Here is a 14,864-nt window from a genome sequence, read left to right as displayed (position 1 = left end):
CCCCGAGACCCAAATCTGAGCACCAGGCACAAATTAAATGGACAACACTAAGTTACCAAAATTATTCAAGAGGAATGTTACTTTCAGAATAGGAGTGATTTTTGACCTTAATGATGATAGTTACCAAAGTAAAAAATTGTTACTTTTCCCCCTTAAAATCTGTGTGCAATTTTCAGGGACACCTTAACTCTAGACTGATCGTTTTATAGATATATGGAATCTTATTATACTTCTGTTAGTCTATAAGGTGTCACAGGACTCTTTGCTGCTTTTACAAATCCAGACTAACACAGCTACCTCTCTGACACTATACTTTTTTTGTTGCTGCTGGAAAAGAGAAAAATCCACCCCCTAATATTTGTAGTTAATTAGAATGATGTCAAAATAAGAATGCTAGAGAAATGCAGCACAAAGAAATGTAAAGTTTCCCTCACATGGATTAGCTTAGTGCCATTTCCAGACTGAAATGACAGATTTTCTATCCTTTGATCTAAGTGAGAGTCAGTTTCATTCCTTCTCTAATGGGACTGGTTTCTTCTGAACAACAAAAAGTCAGCAGGCTGCTTCCTCAGATTTAACTAATGAATTGTCTTTCAAGCAGACATTTCTCTTTCCTATGAATGGCAGCAGTGTATTTCTAGAAAGCCTCAAAATATCTCTGAGAGATATATTCAGGGATGATTTTAAGTTAGTTTTAAGTGTGATTTTACATACCTAGGAAAGCTGTTGGACAATTACTATTAGTTACTATAGTGATCTGAGAACTCACCACGTTAGCACAAGTTTACTTTTCAGTGCAAAGGCAGGGTTGCAGCCATAGGATATTCAGTGTATCTTTTTAGCAGTCTGTGATTCACCTCCCAAGGACAATGGAGGTTACTGCCTTTAAGACTTATACATACAACTTTCTGATGTTACAAGAAGTTTGAGGAAATAATTGTCAGTTACTTCCCTTACCCTTTCCCTGAAATCTGTGCAGGATTGTTCACTACATGGTGTTGTGGTCAAGGCACAGGACTAGGTGTCAGGGCACCAGGAGTCTACTCCCAACTCTACCACTTATTTCTGGCGTAACCTTGAGCATGTCACTTCATTTCTCCATCTGTAAAATGGGGCAACAACTCACAGGAGTTCAATGAGGTGCAATGTTCCAGAAATTCTTGGCAACCCTCTAAAAGAGGGTCTCCTACTGCTGCACTTCTAAGTGACTTCTAGTGCTTGCTGTAGTCTAATTTCCCCTCTTGCTCATCTATCTATGTACTGTAAGGCTCCCATCAGCACTATGTCCAAACCCTTCACGTACATCAATCAAGCCTTACAGCACCTTTGCGCAGTAGGGAAGTATTGCCCTATTTTACAGATGGGGAAATGAGACAGAGACATAACAGTGTAACTTTCCCAAGGCCACAGAGGAAGTCTGTGCTACAGCAAGGAAGTGAAGGCAGATCTCCCCATCATCCTTCACCACAAGACCATTCCTCCTCCAGTTTTATTTCCCGAAACCAGCAGTGACCTCCCTGGCAGGGCAGTTATACTTGTGTTTGCATTTAGGGCTTGTCTGGTGTATTCATTCCTTTTTTTAGCACCATCTCTCAGTTTGCATTCCCCTTTCTTCGGATTTTTTTAATACAATTTTTGTGACATTTCAATTTACTAGCACATGATGCCGGTGATTGACTATTTAAAAGCATCTGACAAGTTAATTTTCCTTTGTCCCTCTGATTAACAAAGGAGTCTGAGTGAGAGAAAGGAGCCTGGCTCTTCACCATTAAAGGAGGGAGCAACAGAGGAAGACTGTGAGCTTTAAAGTCTGCACCTCCAGTGTCAGGCTACAAACTGGGAGTTGTCACATTTAGCGACACTGGAGCATGACAGATTCTGCAGTAAATTCTTTTTGAAGCAGCATCGCACAGCCGAGAGGGTGCAGAGAAGAAACTTGACGGGATAGAAGAATGCTGTAGTCTCCCACCTCCACTCTCCTCTAACACACAGAGGAGGAAGCTGTCCTGCCCCACTAACAGGTCTCAACACAAGCACCACTGCCACAAGTAGAGCAGAAAAATCAGGGCCATGTCTTACTGCACACATTAAAAACGGGACCTAGAAGGGAGGAAAGTGGGATGGAGACACAATGTTTAGGTTCTAGTCCAGGCTCTGCTACGATTCTGTGTGATCTTGTGTGAATGGCAATCTGCACCTGCCTCGGTTTACCTGTTAGTGAAATGGGCACTGACACACCCCACAAGAATGCGGCGAGGTTGCGTTCAGTAATGTTTGCAGAACCTCTCACGGAAAGGTGCGGGAGGAACGCAAAGGATCCATAGTGCTTAAGGTTTCAAGTGCAGTTGCTGGAGCATAAATGAAAGTCAAGTCCTGAAACGGATATTAGGTGTGGAAACACCCCCATTAGCCCAGGCCGAGCCACCAGCAGAGCCCTGTGCTAAGAGGAGCCTGGAGGAAAGGCAGATGATGTATTTAAAACAGAGTTAAATCCGCGGAGCGTCCGCTACACTAAACACACCGACAGCGCCTGGCTGGGCAGAGCGTGGAGCGCAGAGTCTGGGCTGGTCAGTGTCAGACGCGGGGATCATCCCAGGGGCCTCTGGCCCGATTGGAGCGAGCTAGTAACCCCTTCCTGGCTCGCCCGGCCAGGCAGCAGAGCCTGAGCCTGCGGTGCTCAGCACCCAGGGCCACGGAGCGCCCCTGCTTTGCTCTGGGCGCGCCGATCGCTAGCCGGCGGCTCGCCCCAGCGGAGGGGGGGCGGTTTCCCCGCCGGACTGGCTGCAGCCTCCGGCCAGCTCCGAGCACACGGACTCTGGGGCCAGCGAGCAGCCGCGTGCCAAGGCCCAGCCCAACGCCGCAGGGGCAGGCCCGGGACTCCCAGGCGAAGCAGCGTGGGGCCGTGTGGTCCGGGGAGCCGCCCCGGGCGCGGCGGTTGTTAGCCAGCCCGGCTGAGCTCGATCCGGGGGCAGCGCCGGGGCTGGGCAGCGCCAGGGCAAGGCAGCCAGCTCCTTACCTTGCTGTACTTCCTCAGCTTCCTCTTGCACTTGCTCCGGCCTCCCGAGCCCTCCTGGCGCAGCGGCTCGTACGTGTCCGGGAGGAGGGCGAAGCGCACTCTCTTGGAGCGCCAGGGCTCCTCTGCCTGGCTCCCGGGGGCTCCCAGGCTCTCCTCCTCCTGCTGCTGCCTCGCCAGGATGGAGATCTTGTCCTCGCCGGGCCCCGAGTGGGAGAACTTGGCTTTCACCTTCCCCCCCAGCCTGGCCCCCACAGTCATGGTGCCGACACTCGCGCCTGGGATGGGACGGCTGGTTCAGAGTCAGGCTGGCGGCACCTTTGAGCCCTTCCTGCTTCCCAGGCACAGGACGGGACTTCCCAGTGGCCTGGCAAGGGAGAGCAACAGGTGGAGCTAAAGCGAAACACGTTTACATCCCAGACCGGATTAGAACCTCCCCTGTCCACAGTGCGGCAGAGACAGGCAAGTCAGAGCAGCCTCGGTGCCATCCTCCTGCAGGGCGCTTGGGCTTTGATCCCTGCCCCTCCCTGGCACACTAGAAACTAGGGCCAAGGGGGTTTTGATGAGTGTTTGACATAATCCGTTACTGAACCTGTAGAAAGCTTCCCGGTTACCCCCAGCTTTCTAAGCCCATTGGAAGTGCTAGGGCCCTTGGCAGGGGGCATGCTTCGGCCCCTTAGGATTGAATGAGACACTAGCATCCATGCTCACATCAGGCTTTTCTAGAAACAACATCAGCCTGCCCTCCAAACACTGGTCAAGGCTGGTCTAAAGTTTTTCAGTGTTCTGCAAGCCACCAGATTCAACTGGGCTTTGCTTCTGGCCCTGTGCAGAGAACACAAGCTCTGGCAGCTCTGACAGGCAAGGTGGCCTGTAGTTATTAGGAACCAATATGCAGTGTTAAGGACAGATGCAGCCTGAAGGCCTCTACCCTGTGGTGAGAGTAACAGAGCACAGATCAAAGGCTGCTCCTGACGTCACAATTAGGAATGAATTGATTTGTGGAGGCCTACAGCTCTGTAATTCCCCAGAGCTGCCTGCCTTAAAACTATCACTTTTAACATCAGCCAAAGTGTTGATGTTCTTATCCCCCCTTCCTCTTCATTTATCAGAAAACTTCTGTGACTGAAGCCCTCTTTCCCAAGGACCCAGTTGCGGGGGGTGGAGGGGAGGTTAAAAAGGATTTGAAACTTTTAACTTGATAACAGATGACAAGGAGGCAGGATCTAGACAAGTATAGCAGAATTGCAGCTCTTCCAATGAAAATCTCACTCATTCTTACTGGGGCAGTTGTAGGTGATTGACCCTTGATTTTCTGACTGAAATTCATGAATAAGCTTCTCCTGGCTTTGGCTTTGATATAGCTATTAGAGAAATGTACCCAAGACCTTAAGCCTGGTTGCATATATCACTGTCCACATACAGATTCTGAACTGTGTTCTCAATAGCCAAGATATTAAAAATTACACACACCTCCTAGCAACAGCTGTCAGAAAAATCTAATCCTACTGTGCACCCTCCCCCTCTCAAGAATCTAGGCCTCAGCTTCATTAAACGTGAGGAAAGTTTAAGCCAGGCCACAAAACTTCAAGGTAAGAAACTTCCAGGATAAAGGCAAAATATAGGGCCCATTTCTAACAGCATATTAGGGAAGTTCACATTAACCTTTAGTTGATACTGCCTCCAGTTAGAGCAGACAAGTGGAAGACTGGAGCTCAGAGTGCTATTCTCAGCTTTGTAAGGGAAGGATTGCCTGACATTGATCTCTCTGTTTCTCATTTTCCCCAATCACATAGGAGACTTGCGGGAGACCTTTGTTTAACAGGGGTTAGATAAAAGTGCACACATTTCACCCATGTCTACACTACCAATTTGTGTCAACAAAAGTAATGCCAACACCCAAAATCGACATAATAAAAAGCGCAATTTCGTATTCACACTTACTCCCTCTGTTGGCAGATCGCGTCCACAGTGGAGGCACCATCATCGACAGTGTGAGCAATGCACTGTGGGTACCTACGTGTTGTGGGATGACGGAGCGGATTGTAGCACATCTTGGGACAGTGTTAAATGTCCCGTGATGCATCGCTTTCTGTCCCAGCACGCCATGGGCTTCTGGCTTTCTTTCACGGTTTTTTTTTTTCCAACAGCCTCTTTTCTGTGCACCCTCCAGCATCTTTGTGAGAAGAGATGGATCCTGTAGTCTTCTCCTATGCTTTGTTCGCAATGTCGTCACAACAGCTGATGGCAGTGCAGTTAATTGTTTAGCTCCTAACTGAAGATGACACACAGGCGCCCGACCTTCTGCGTGACATGGATAGGAGCAACTTTAGATTGTTTTCGACATTCATGGAGCAGGTGCATAGGGTAGACCATTGCTTTTGGGCTAGTGAAACAAGCACTGAATGGTGGGATCGTATCATCATGCAGGTGTAGGATGGTGAGCAGTGGCTACAGAACTTTCAGATGTGGAAAGCCACCCTAGGCTGCAGCACAAGACACCAGAATGAGAGCTGCCTATCAGTAGAGAAGCATGTGGCAATTGCTGTGTGGAAGCTGACAACTCCAGGTGTGACAAAGTCCTCCTCTACCTTAGTGGGTCCTGCGTTTGTTGGCGGATTTGCTCACCTCAGTGATCTTCCCCTTTGGTGGAACCCACTGTCTGGGTCAACTCCTCCTGTGTCTGATCAGGAGTTGGGAGGTTTGGGGGGAACCCAGGCCTGACCTCTACTTCGGGTTCCAGGCCAGGGCCCTGTGGATTGCAGCGGTCTATAGTGCCTCCTGTAACAGCTGCATGACAGCTACACCTCCCTGAGCTACTTCCCCATTGCCTCCTCCAAACACCTTCTTTAGCCTCACCACAGGACCTTCCTCGTGGTGTCTGATAATGCTTGTCCTCCTCTATCCTCCAGCAGTACACACTCACACTCTCAGCTCCTTGTGCCTCTTGCTCCCAGCTCCTCACACACAAATCTCACTAACTGGGAGGCTTTTAACTCGTTCCGGCCAGCTCTTGATTGGCTTCAGGTGGCCCAATCAATGTAGCTATGCGCACTGCTTTCTAGAAAGATCTTAATTGGCCCCAGGTGTCTTGATTAACCTGGAGCAACTGCCATTTGGTTACCATGGTCCTAGGAATTTGGTTAGCCTGGGGCTAACATACCTGTTCCTTACAACTTTACTGTAGCCATCTGGCCTAGCACCATCACACAGGCTACTACTGGCCAGTCGTGAATCAATTTGGAGTGGGGAAGTAGACCGTTGGGGCTGCATTAATGCAAGTGTGCAGGGCAATAAATTGCATTCTGCTACAAAGAACCGTGACTCTGGGAAATGTGCATGAAATAGTGGACAGCTTTGCAGAAATGAGTTTCCCTAACTGTGGAGGGGTGATAGATGGCGCACACATTCCAATTTTGGCACCAGACCACCTTGTGACGGAGTACATCAGTAGGAAGGCATACTTCTCCACAGTGTTGCAGGTGCTTGTGGATCACCATGGGCGTTTCACTGACATCAACACGGAGTGGTCTGGGAAGGTGCATGACGCACGCATCTTCAGGAACACTGCCATGTACAGAAAGCTGCAAGCGGGAACTTTCTTTCCTAACCAGAAGATTACAGTGGTGGGTTTAAAATGCCCATAGTGGGGCTGGAGGACCCTGCTGTGGCTCATGGAACCTTACACGGGACACCCGGACAGTAGCAAGGAGCAGTTCAACAACAGGCTCAGTAGGTGCTGGATGACAGTTGAATGTGCCTTTGGCAGATTAAAAGTGTGCTGGTGATGCCTTTATGGCAGGTTGGACCTCACTGAGAATAATATTCCTATGGTCATAGCTGTGTGCTGTATGTTGCATAATCTCTGTAAAGCTAAGGGTGAAAGGTTTGCTCAGGGGTGGAGTGCTGAGGCTGGCTGCTGATTTTGAGCAGCCAGATACCAGGGCTGTCAGAGGAGCCCAGAGAGGGGCTATTCGAATCAGGGAGGCTTTGAGGTAGCACTTTGACAATGAGCACCAGTAACGTATATCTGTGTCTGAGTTGCTTCAATGTTACATTGCATGTAGTATTCCTAGGAGGCAATGGTGACATTTGGGGCCTTATATTTCAGTAATAAAGTGATTAAAATGCCTGTGCATATATTGGCAGTGCCTTCAATCGAACCTTGTAGGAAAAAAATAAAAATGATTTACCATTATAAAAGTTTGCTTTTATTGCACAAGAAACAGCACATACACAAACACAGATCCTTGGTGGGAAAGAAGGAACCAGGGAAGGGAAGGCTTTCACAGCTGTGTGTAAGTCCAGCTATCATTGTGAAAGTTGTCTGAGGGGGTGGAGTGAAGGGGAAACCAAGAAGTCCCAGAAGGTGGAAAGGAATGTGCGGGCAGAGTTGGGGTTGGGGGGCATGGAAAAGAGTTTTGAATGTGCTGCAGTGCAGGTCAAGCACTGATCTGCCCAGTCTGCAGCATTATTAAGGACTTCAGCATCTGCATTTGCTCCTCCATTACTTCAAGCATCTGCTCAGTAGCGTCTTTAAACACATGCATGATTCTCTTTTCTGTCCTGCCGTTTGGCTTCCCAGCACTCCTTTCATTCCCTTTTTTCTGCATTGGAGCACTGCAGGACCTCCCTTTGCTGTATCTTGGGCACTTTCTTATCTGGTGGAGACACTTGGCTGGGGTGCATGGAATGTTCCTGAAGGCCACATCTGGCGAAGCACAGCGGACAATGCACAGAAGCAGGATTATTAAATTCACACACAGCATTGAAACATTTCTGTTACACAACCTTTTGCAGCATTGCCATCGCTTTCTCACTGCTCCTAGCCAGGCAGAGGGGATGCTCCACATGGGGAAAAGAGCACACCCTCTTTGCAGGGGTCATGGTGCAGCATTCTAGGGAACAAATTCTAAAATTCTCCCACACTTTTCCACAGGTGGGAGTAATTCTAGCAGACATCTCACTGCTAAGGGTAAGCAGGGAAACAAGAGTGCATCTACTCCATGATTGTGGCTTCCACCCTGCTCCCTGTGCTGCTCGCCTATATGCTGCTTTGGTCCCCGCACAATTGATTGCTGAATGGCACGGGAATGTTTCCTTCAATGTGGGAAGGAACAAAACTGCTCTGCCGTGGAAACTTTGGCAGAGGATTTTCCTGGAGGTACTCGTCACTTTCCTGGAGATCTCTCTGGAGGATTCCCAGGAGATCTCAGCATGCATCAACACCCTGTTCTGCCACACTGATTAGCTACATCGGGAAATGTCCAGCTCACGGAAACACAGCCAGCCTCCCACATTGTTATGTCCTGCACCCACCTCCGTACTACACAGAACCGTGTACTACACAAGCCACAGCCACTTACCAGGTGTCTCTTCTCCTGCTTCTTGCTTGCCAGAGAGTAGCTGCTGAGACTGGCTAGACACCTCTGGAGTGGACAGTTCCTGGCTGCCTGCCCCACTGGGCAACCCTGCAGGGAGCTGCACATCCTCATCTAAGTCCACCTCTTCATCAATGACTTGGTCTTCTGGGTTAGGTCTCTTTCTGTTGCCTCTGTGCCCCTCTGAAGTATCCACGAGGCTCTTGGCTATGGAGGTGGGGTCACCACCAAAGATAGCATCCAGCTCCTTATGGAACCAGCAGGTCTTAGGTGAAGCACCTGAGCAACGGTTTGTCTCCCTTGTCTCATGGTACGCCTGCCTCAGCTCCTTTATCTTTGCTCTGCACTGGAGCGTGTCCCGATCATAGCCCTTTTCACACAAACCTAGAGAAATCTGCCTGTAGGTATCCCAATTTCTGCAGCTTAAGCGCAGCTGGGACTCCTCCTTTCCCCATATACTGAGCAGATCCAACAACTCTGCAGTGGACAAGCAGGAAAGCGTTTGCTGTAATAACCCACCATGGTCACCTGGGAAGATGCAATGAGACGTCTCCACACTGAGCAAACAGGAAATGGAATTTCAAAAATTCCCAGAGCTTCTAAGGGGAAGGGGTGGATGGTTGTTTATCTGGCTGAAGGGCAGTGGAGTTCAAACTGCTGACCAGAGCGGTCAGGATGTGCATTGTGGGACACTTCCTGGAGGCCAATTAAAGTGATGAAATGAAGCATGGTGTCTACACTTGCACTCTGACGACAAAAATGTACAGGGAAAAGATGTAAATCTCTCGTGAGGGTGGATGCATTTTGTCACCAAAATAAGGTATTCTCCCTGACAAAAGTTGCTTTGCAGTGTGTTTGGGCTGTCAAATGGCAGTTTTGGTGACAAAACTTGGTGGTGTAGACAAGGCCTTCCTTTTTACTACGGTATGAGGGGACATATACCTACCATCATTGGCATGTGCAGTACAGACAAAGGTTAATCTGTTTTTCTCCAATGGTTTATTAACTGGGTCTGTAGAATCATATTGTGAAGAAAGTTGATGAACAAGATGCAACCCTACTGTAATTGTTCTTCAAACTAACAGTCAGACTATGACATGAAGGTGGTAGGCAGTTTCATGGGTTAAGATACTCACAGCAGTTTAGGATCTTAAACATCTTCCATTAAAATGAATGGATGATGGGTTTAAATCCTTTGGCCGCTTTGAAAAGTCTCAGCCATAGCCTTTAATCTTACAATTGTCTAGTCTACTGAACACAAATGATCGCTTCCCACATAGGAACTGTGATATGTATGCACAGTGACAGTTCTTTAGGAGTCCAATTTCCTCATGGTCAAAGGAGCTAAGCCAGTGTTGAGAGGAATCTCTTGCTAAAGTCATGCCACTGCCCTCATGCTGGATGATGGTGCCTCCATTGCTGAAAGAAGCATTATCACGATCAAGGGAAAACAAAAATTGCTACCAAAACCTCATTTAAAACTGATTTTCCTGTATTCATAATTTTTGCTGGTTACCAAGATAGAAATGAGGAAAAGAATGAGGCTAATGATTGACCACCACTTCCTCTCAATAACAACTCAGCACTTCTGAAACTCAAAATCACTCCTGAGAATTATTTGACTGTCAAGTGACCTCCAGCGGCTCATCTAGTCTGTTTCCATTCCTCCAGGATGGCAGGATCAGTTTCATTAGCACTGACACAACTCTGCTCAGCACAGCCTCAAATATCCAAAGAGGATGCAGAGGCCCTTGTTCCACATCCAGCTCTCTTTATATACAGTTTTTACCAATATTTCAGTTAAAATGGTCTCTGCTGCTGCTTGCTCTGACCTCACAATAGTAATAATGTGCATTTAAGCCTCAGTTCAGCAAAACACTGAAAACACTTATTAGCTTAAGCACATTCTTAAGTGATTTGATGAATCATGGCTTTATTTAGCATCTCCCCCCTAAAACTTTAAGGCACTTTGCACACCCAGATAAATTAAAGCCCACTCTACACACTGAAAAGCAACATTGGCCAGGGGTGTGAAAAAACACACATCTCTGACGGACGTAGCTATGCTGATATAACTCCCCAGCACAGACACTACTATGTCGACAAGGTTCTTCCCTCGACAGAGCTAACTTAGTTTGGGGAGAGGACATTTTTACACCAAAAGAAAAGCCTCTTCTATCAGGATAGGCTGTGTATAGATATACCGAAAGTCTTGCAACATCTGTGTGGGTATGTCCAGACTACCCGCCATATCAGCAGGTAGTGATCGATTTATCGGGGATCGATATATCGCATCTCATCTAGACGCGATACATCGATCCCCAAACGCGCTCCCTGTTGACTCCGGAACTCCATCGGAATGAGAGGCAGTAGTGGAGTCGGCGGGGGAGCTGCGGATGTCGATCCCGCACTGTGACGACGGGAGGTAAGTCGGAATAAGATACTTCGACTTCAGCTACGGTATTCCTGTTGCTGAAGTTGTGTATCTTACACCGACCCCATCCCCTAGTGTAGACCAGGCCTGTGAGTAGTAAGCTAAGCCTGTCCTCCATGCAACATTCCTTTCTTATGTTTGTACATAAGAATTTTCTCTCAGTTGTCTTTTCCTCTTTTCCCGCACAAACATCTGCACGCAAACACTACCTGTTTTTTATGAAGATCCCGCCAATGTGTCAGAGTGACAGGAAATGGGGTCTTTGCTGGGGTGAGTGTGGGGCTTGGAGCTCATTCCTCCCCGCTTAGTGGTCTCAGCCTTTTCTTCTCAACTTGTAAAAGAAAGACTTTTGTGCACTATGGGCCTGATCCAAAGCCTATTCCAGTCTGTGGAAAGACTCCTGTTATCTCCAACAGGATGTGGATCAGGTCCCAAAGCAGTTATTGACCACTGTTAAATTTAATGCTACTTAATCAGTAAACAAGCATATCTCTACTCAAGCAATTTGCTTAGCAAAACCTCATTAAAGGAAACTGCCATTTTTTATACTTTTTGGTTATTTCAGCTGCTTGTCAGAAATTGTCGCCATTTACAAAGCAAAGTTATTAAACTCAAGTATAGTCAGTCCTCAAAGAATGCAGACTATTATGTTGCTGGTTTGCTGACCAGGTGGTCCTTCCAACTTCAATGGGATTATTTGTGTGAGTGAAATCGCTAGCACTCTCTTTTGTAAGAAGTATGTTCGTTAGAGGAGGCCAACATTTTTTTTCTAATGTTACTGGAATTTCAAATTTTGAAATTTGATTTTTTTTTTAAAAATCATGAAAATCTTCCACTTGAGCAACTTGTTGAAATTTTTAATTTTTTTTTCAAATGTCATGTTTTGAAATAGGAGAGGGGAAAGAAAAGCAAACTCACTTATTTCCTTTGGTTCATACTTGTTCCCCTCCAGTTTCAGTGTTTGAATGTGTGAGGGAGATATTTTATTATGAACCAAAGTTTATATTCTTTGAAATGTACACCTTTACGTGGAGCGAGCTGAGAGAAAAATGTACTGCTCTAGCCGCTACTGAAGTACTCTGAGTGCAGAGCATTGTAACCTAAAAACTAACAGGATTAAATTTAAGAGCGTGAATGTTTAAACAAGAAGAACAGGTGAACAAAGATCTAAAGGGTAAGAAAAGCAGGTCCTGGGAAGCAAGGCTTGTGTTCTGAGCACATATTTTGCATTGAGATTAGGGTTGCCAAGTGTCCAGTTTTCGACCAGAACACCCGGTTGAAAAGGGACCCTGGTGGCTCCGGTCAGCACCGCTGACTGGGCCATTAAAAGTCCAATTGGCAGCACAGGCAGGCTCCCTACTTGGTTCCACATGACTGTCAGGAAGCTGCCGGCATCCCCCTCTGGCTTCTGGGTGGAGGGAGGGCCACGGGGGCTCGGCATGCTGCCCCCACCCTCAGTGCCACCTCAGCAGCGCCCATTAGCCAGGAACTGCAGCCAATGGGAGCTGAGGGGGTAGGCACAGGCAACATGCAGAACCATGTGGTCGTGCCTCTGCCTAGGAACCAAAGAGAGATGTCACTGCTTGCCAGGAGCTGCCTGAGGTAAGTGCTCGCATCCCAAACTGCCTCCCACGCCCCAACCTCCTGCCTCAGCCTGGAGCCTTCTGCACCCCAAACCCCTCACCTTGGGCCCCACCCCAGAGCCCGCACCCCAGCCAGAGCCCTTACCCCCTCCTGCACCCCAACCCCTTCCCCTGCCCGGATCCCCCTCCCACACCCTGAGCCCCTCATTTCTGACCCCAGCCCAGATCCCATACCCCCTCTTACACCCCAACCCCCTGCCCCAGGCTGAAGCCCCCTCCCATACCCCAACTCCCTGCCTCAGCCTGGAGCCCCTCTCCTGTACCCCAAACCTGTCATCTCCAGCCCCACCCCAAAGCCCGCACACCCAGCTGGAGCCCTCACACCCCAACCCCCTGCCCGGGGCCCTCTGCTGCACCTCAAAGCCCCCATCCCTGGTCCCACCCCAGAGCCTGCACTAGCAGATGGAGCCCTCACCCCCCCAACCCCCTACCCCAGCCCTGTGAAAATGAGTGAATGAGCAAGGGTGGAGGAGAAGGAGTGATGGAGGGAGGGGGAATGGAGTGAGCAGGGGGCATGGCCTTGGAGAAGGTGTGGGGCAGAGGACGAGGCAAGGGTGTTCAGTTTTCTGCAAATAGAAAGTGGGTAACCTTAACTGAGATACCCCCGGCCATTACACGGCTAGCAGTATTAAGTGCCTGGCTCAAGTGCTATAGTAATTTTTGGAACTATGTTGCAGTCATGTACTGCAGTAGCTATTCTATGGCAGACCAGCAGAGTGTTCAGTGGGCATGATAAATACAAAAGAGTGGGCAAGAAATGTAGGTCCTTAAACTCGCTCCCTTAACATGCCACGCAAGTTACAAGGTACAGAAATTAAGGTTATTTACCTGTAACTGGAGTTCTTCAACCGAGAATTCTGTATATTCCCATTTATCATTTTGCGCCTCCTGGTGGTGCCTAGTGGTAGAACCTTCTCCAAGCAGTGCCCATTCAAGAGTACATGGGTCCCTTGCTGCTACTCCTTCCCCTCAATATGTAAAGGAGCACTGAGCCCTCCATCCTCTCAGTTCCTTCCACAGATAGTCCTATTATGGTCTCTCTGGGTTATGAGAAAGAGGGGGAGGTGCGGGGGGAGGCAGGGAGCGGAGGGAAGTGTGAATGTGCGGAGTCATCACGAAGATCTCTGTTTATTAATAACCAACCTTCATTTCTTCTTTCAGCGTCTCTGCATAGTCTCATTTGTGGGTAGTTTGACAAGCAGTGTGGAAAAATCTCAGAGGTGGGAAGAGACTCCTAATTAAATAAGGAATGAAGCACTGCTCTGCCAAATTTGGCATTCGCTCTAGAAGCTAGATCCAGAGCATAACATTTAGTGAATGTATGCAGGTAGAACTCTTGCAAATTTCCTGGTCTAAGGATCAGGTCTAAGAACCATGTTATCTTTATGAACGAGGAGTGGATCTAGTTTCCTTGAATTTTTCCAAAATTTTGTCAGCCTTATTGCTGACCAGACCATCCCCTTTGAAGGGGAGATCTTCCACCTTCACTTGTGTCCTCAGCCAAAGAAGTGTAACAAAGCCAAGCATGCCTCTTCAAGGTAACTGTGGAAACCCATGCTCTGGTGAAAGAGTCTGAAGCATCGAATGATGCTACAGTTTGCCATATTCTGCACTTCTATCAAAATAGCATTAGCCAATCTTCTTTTATTATCTGCAAATCTTGGACAAAGAAAGCCATCCTTTCCTGCAGGTGAAATTGGTTATGGGTCATTACCAGCTAATTAGCTACTCTAATTCCCAGAAAAGAGAAAAAGAAAACTTTCCCCCCCTAGTTTGTATATATTTTTCTCCCTTGTCTATCAGGAGTGCAGGTAGCTTGGCTAAGCCTGTTACTGGCAGGACCACCACTGGAGAATGTGGTACACAATGTATATGAAAGTTAGAAAGCCCTTCATGGGGAATCAGACAGTGTGTCTGCTTTCTTGGAAATTGGTCAGCTCCTGCTTCTGGACAGCCTAAGAGTCAGAGAGTGACATCTTATTCATGGGGGTAGCCCCAAGAATGACAAATACTGGATTGGAGGTTTCCTCCACAGCCTTCAAAGGTAAATTTAATGGGGCCCCGGCTACCATGCAACCTACAAGCTCATGGAATTGCAAGGCATCCTCAAAAGGGGAGGAAGCAGAGGCTACACCCACATACTCATCAGGTGACATCAATATTAATTTGTTCCCACTCAAAAAGAGGAACTCTCTCCTCATGTTTTTCTTCAGAAAGCGTATCAGGTACAGCTGTCTGAGCTGCTGACAGATCCAGAAGAACCACATCCAGGGACCTTTGAACCACTAGATCCTTATTGGATGAAACATCCCTTCTCCATCTATAAAGGAGGATGATTCAGAAATTCTTGTGGTGGAAACTCTGTCTGGTAGCTGGGATCTGGAAACAGGAGG

Source organism: Gopherus flavomarginatus, chromosome 4, assembly GCF_025201925.1.
Source record: "Gopherus flavomarginatus isolate rGopFla2 chromosome 4, rGopFla2.mat.asm, whole genome shotgun sequence".
NCBI classification, from domain to species: domain Eukaryota; kingdom Metazoa; phylum Chordata; order Testudines; family Testudinidae; genus Gopherus; species Gopherus flavomarginatus.
The sequence above is the reverse complement of the archived record's forward strand: the minus strand, read 5'-3'. Positions refer to the sequence as shown.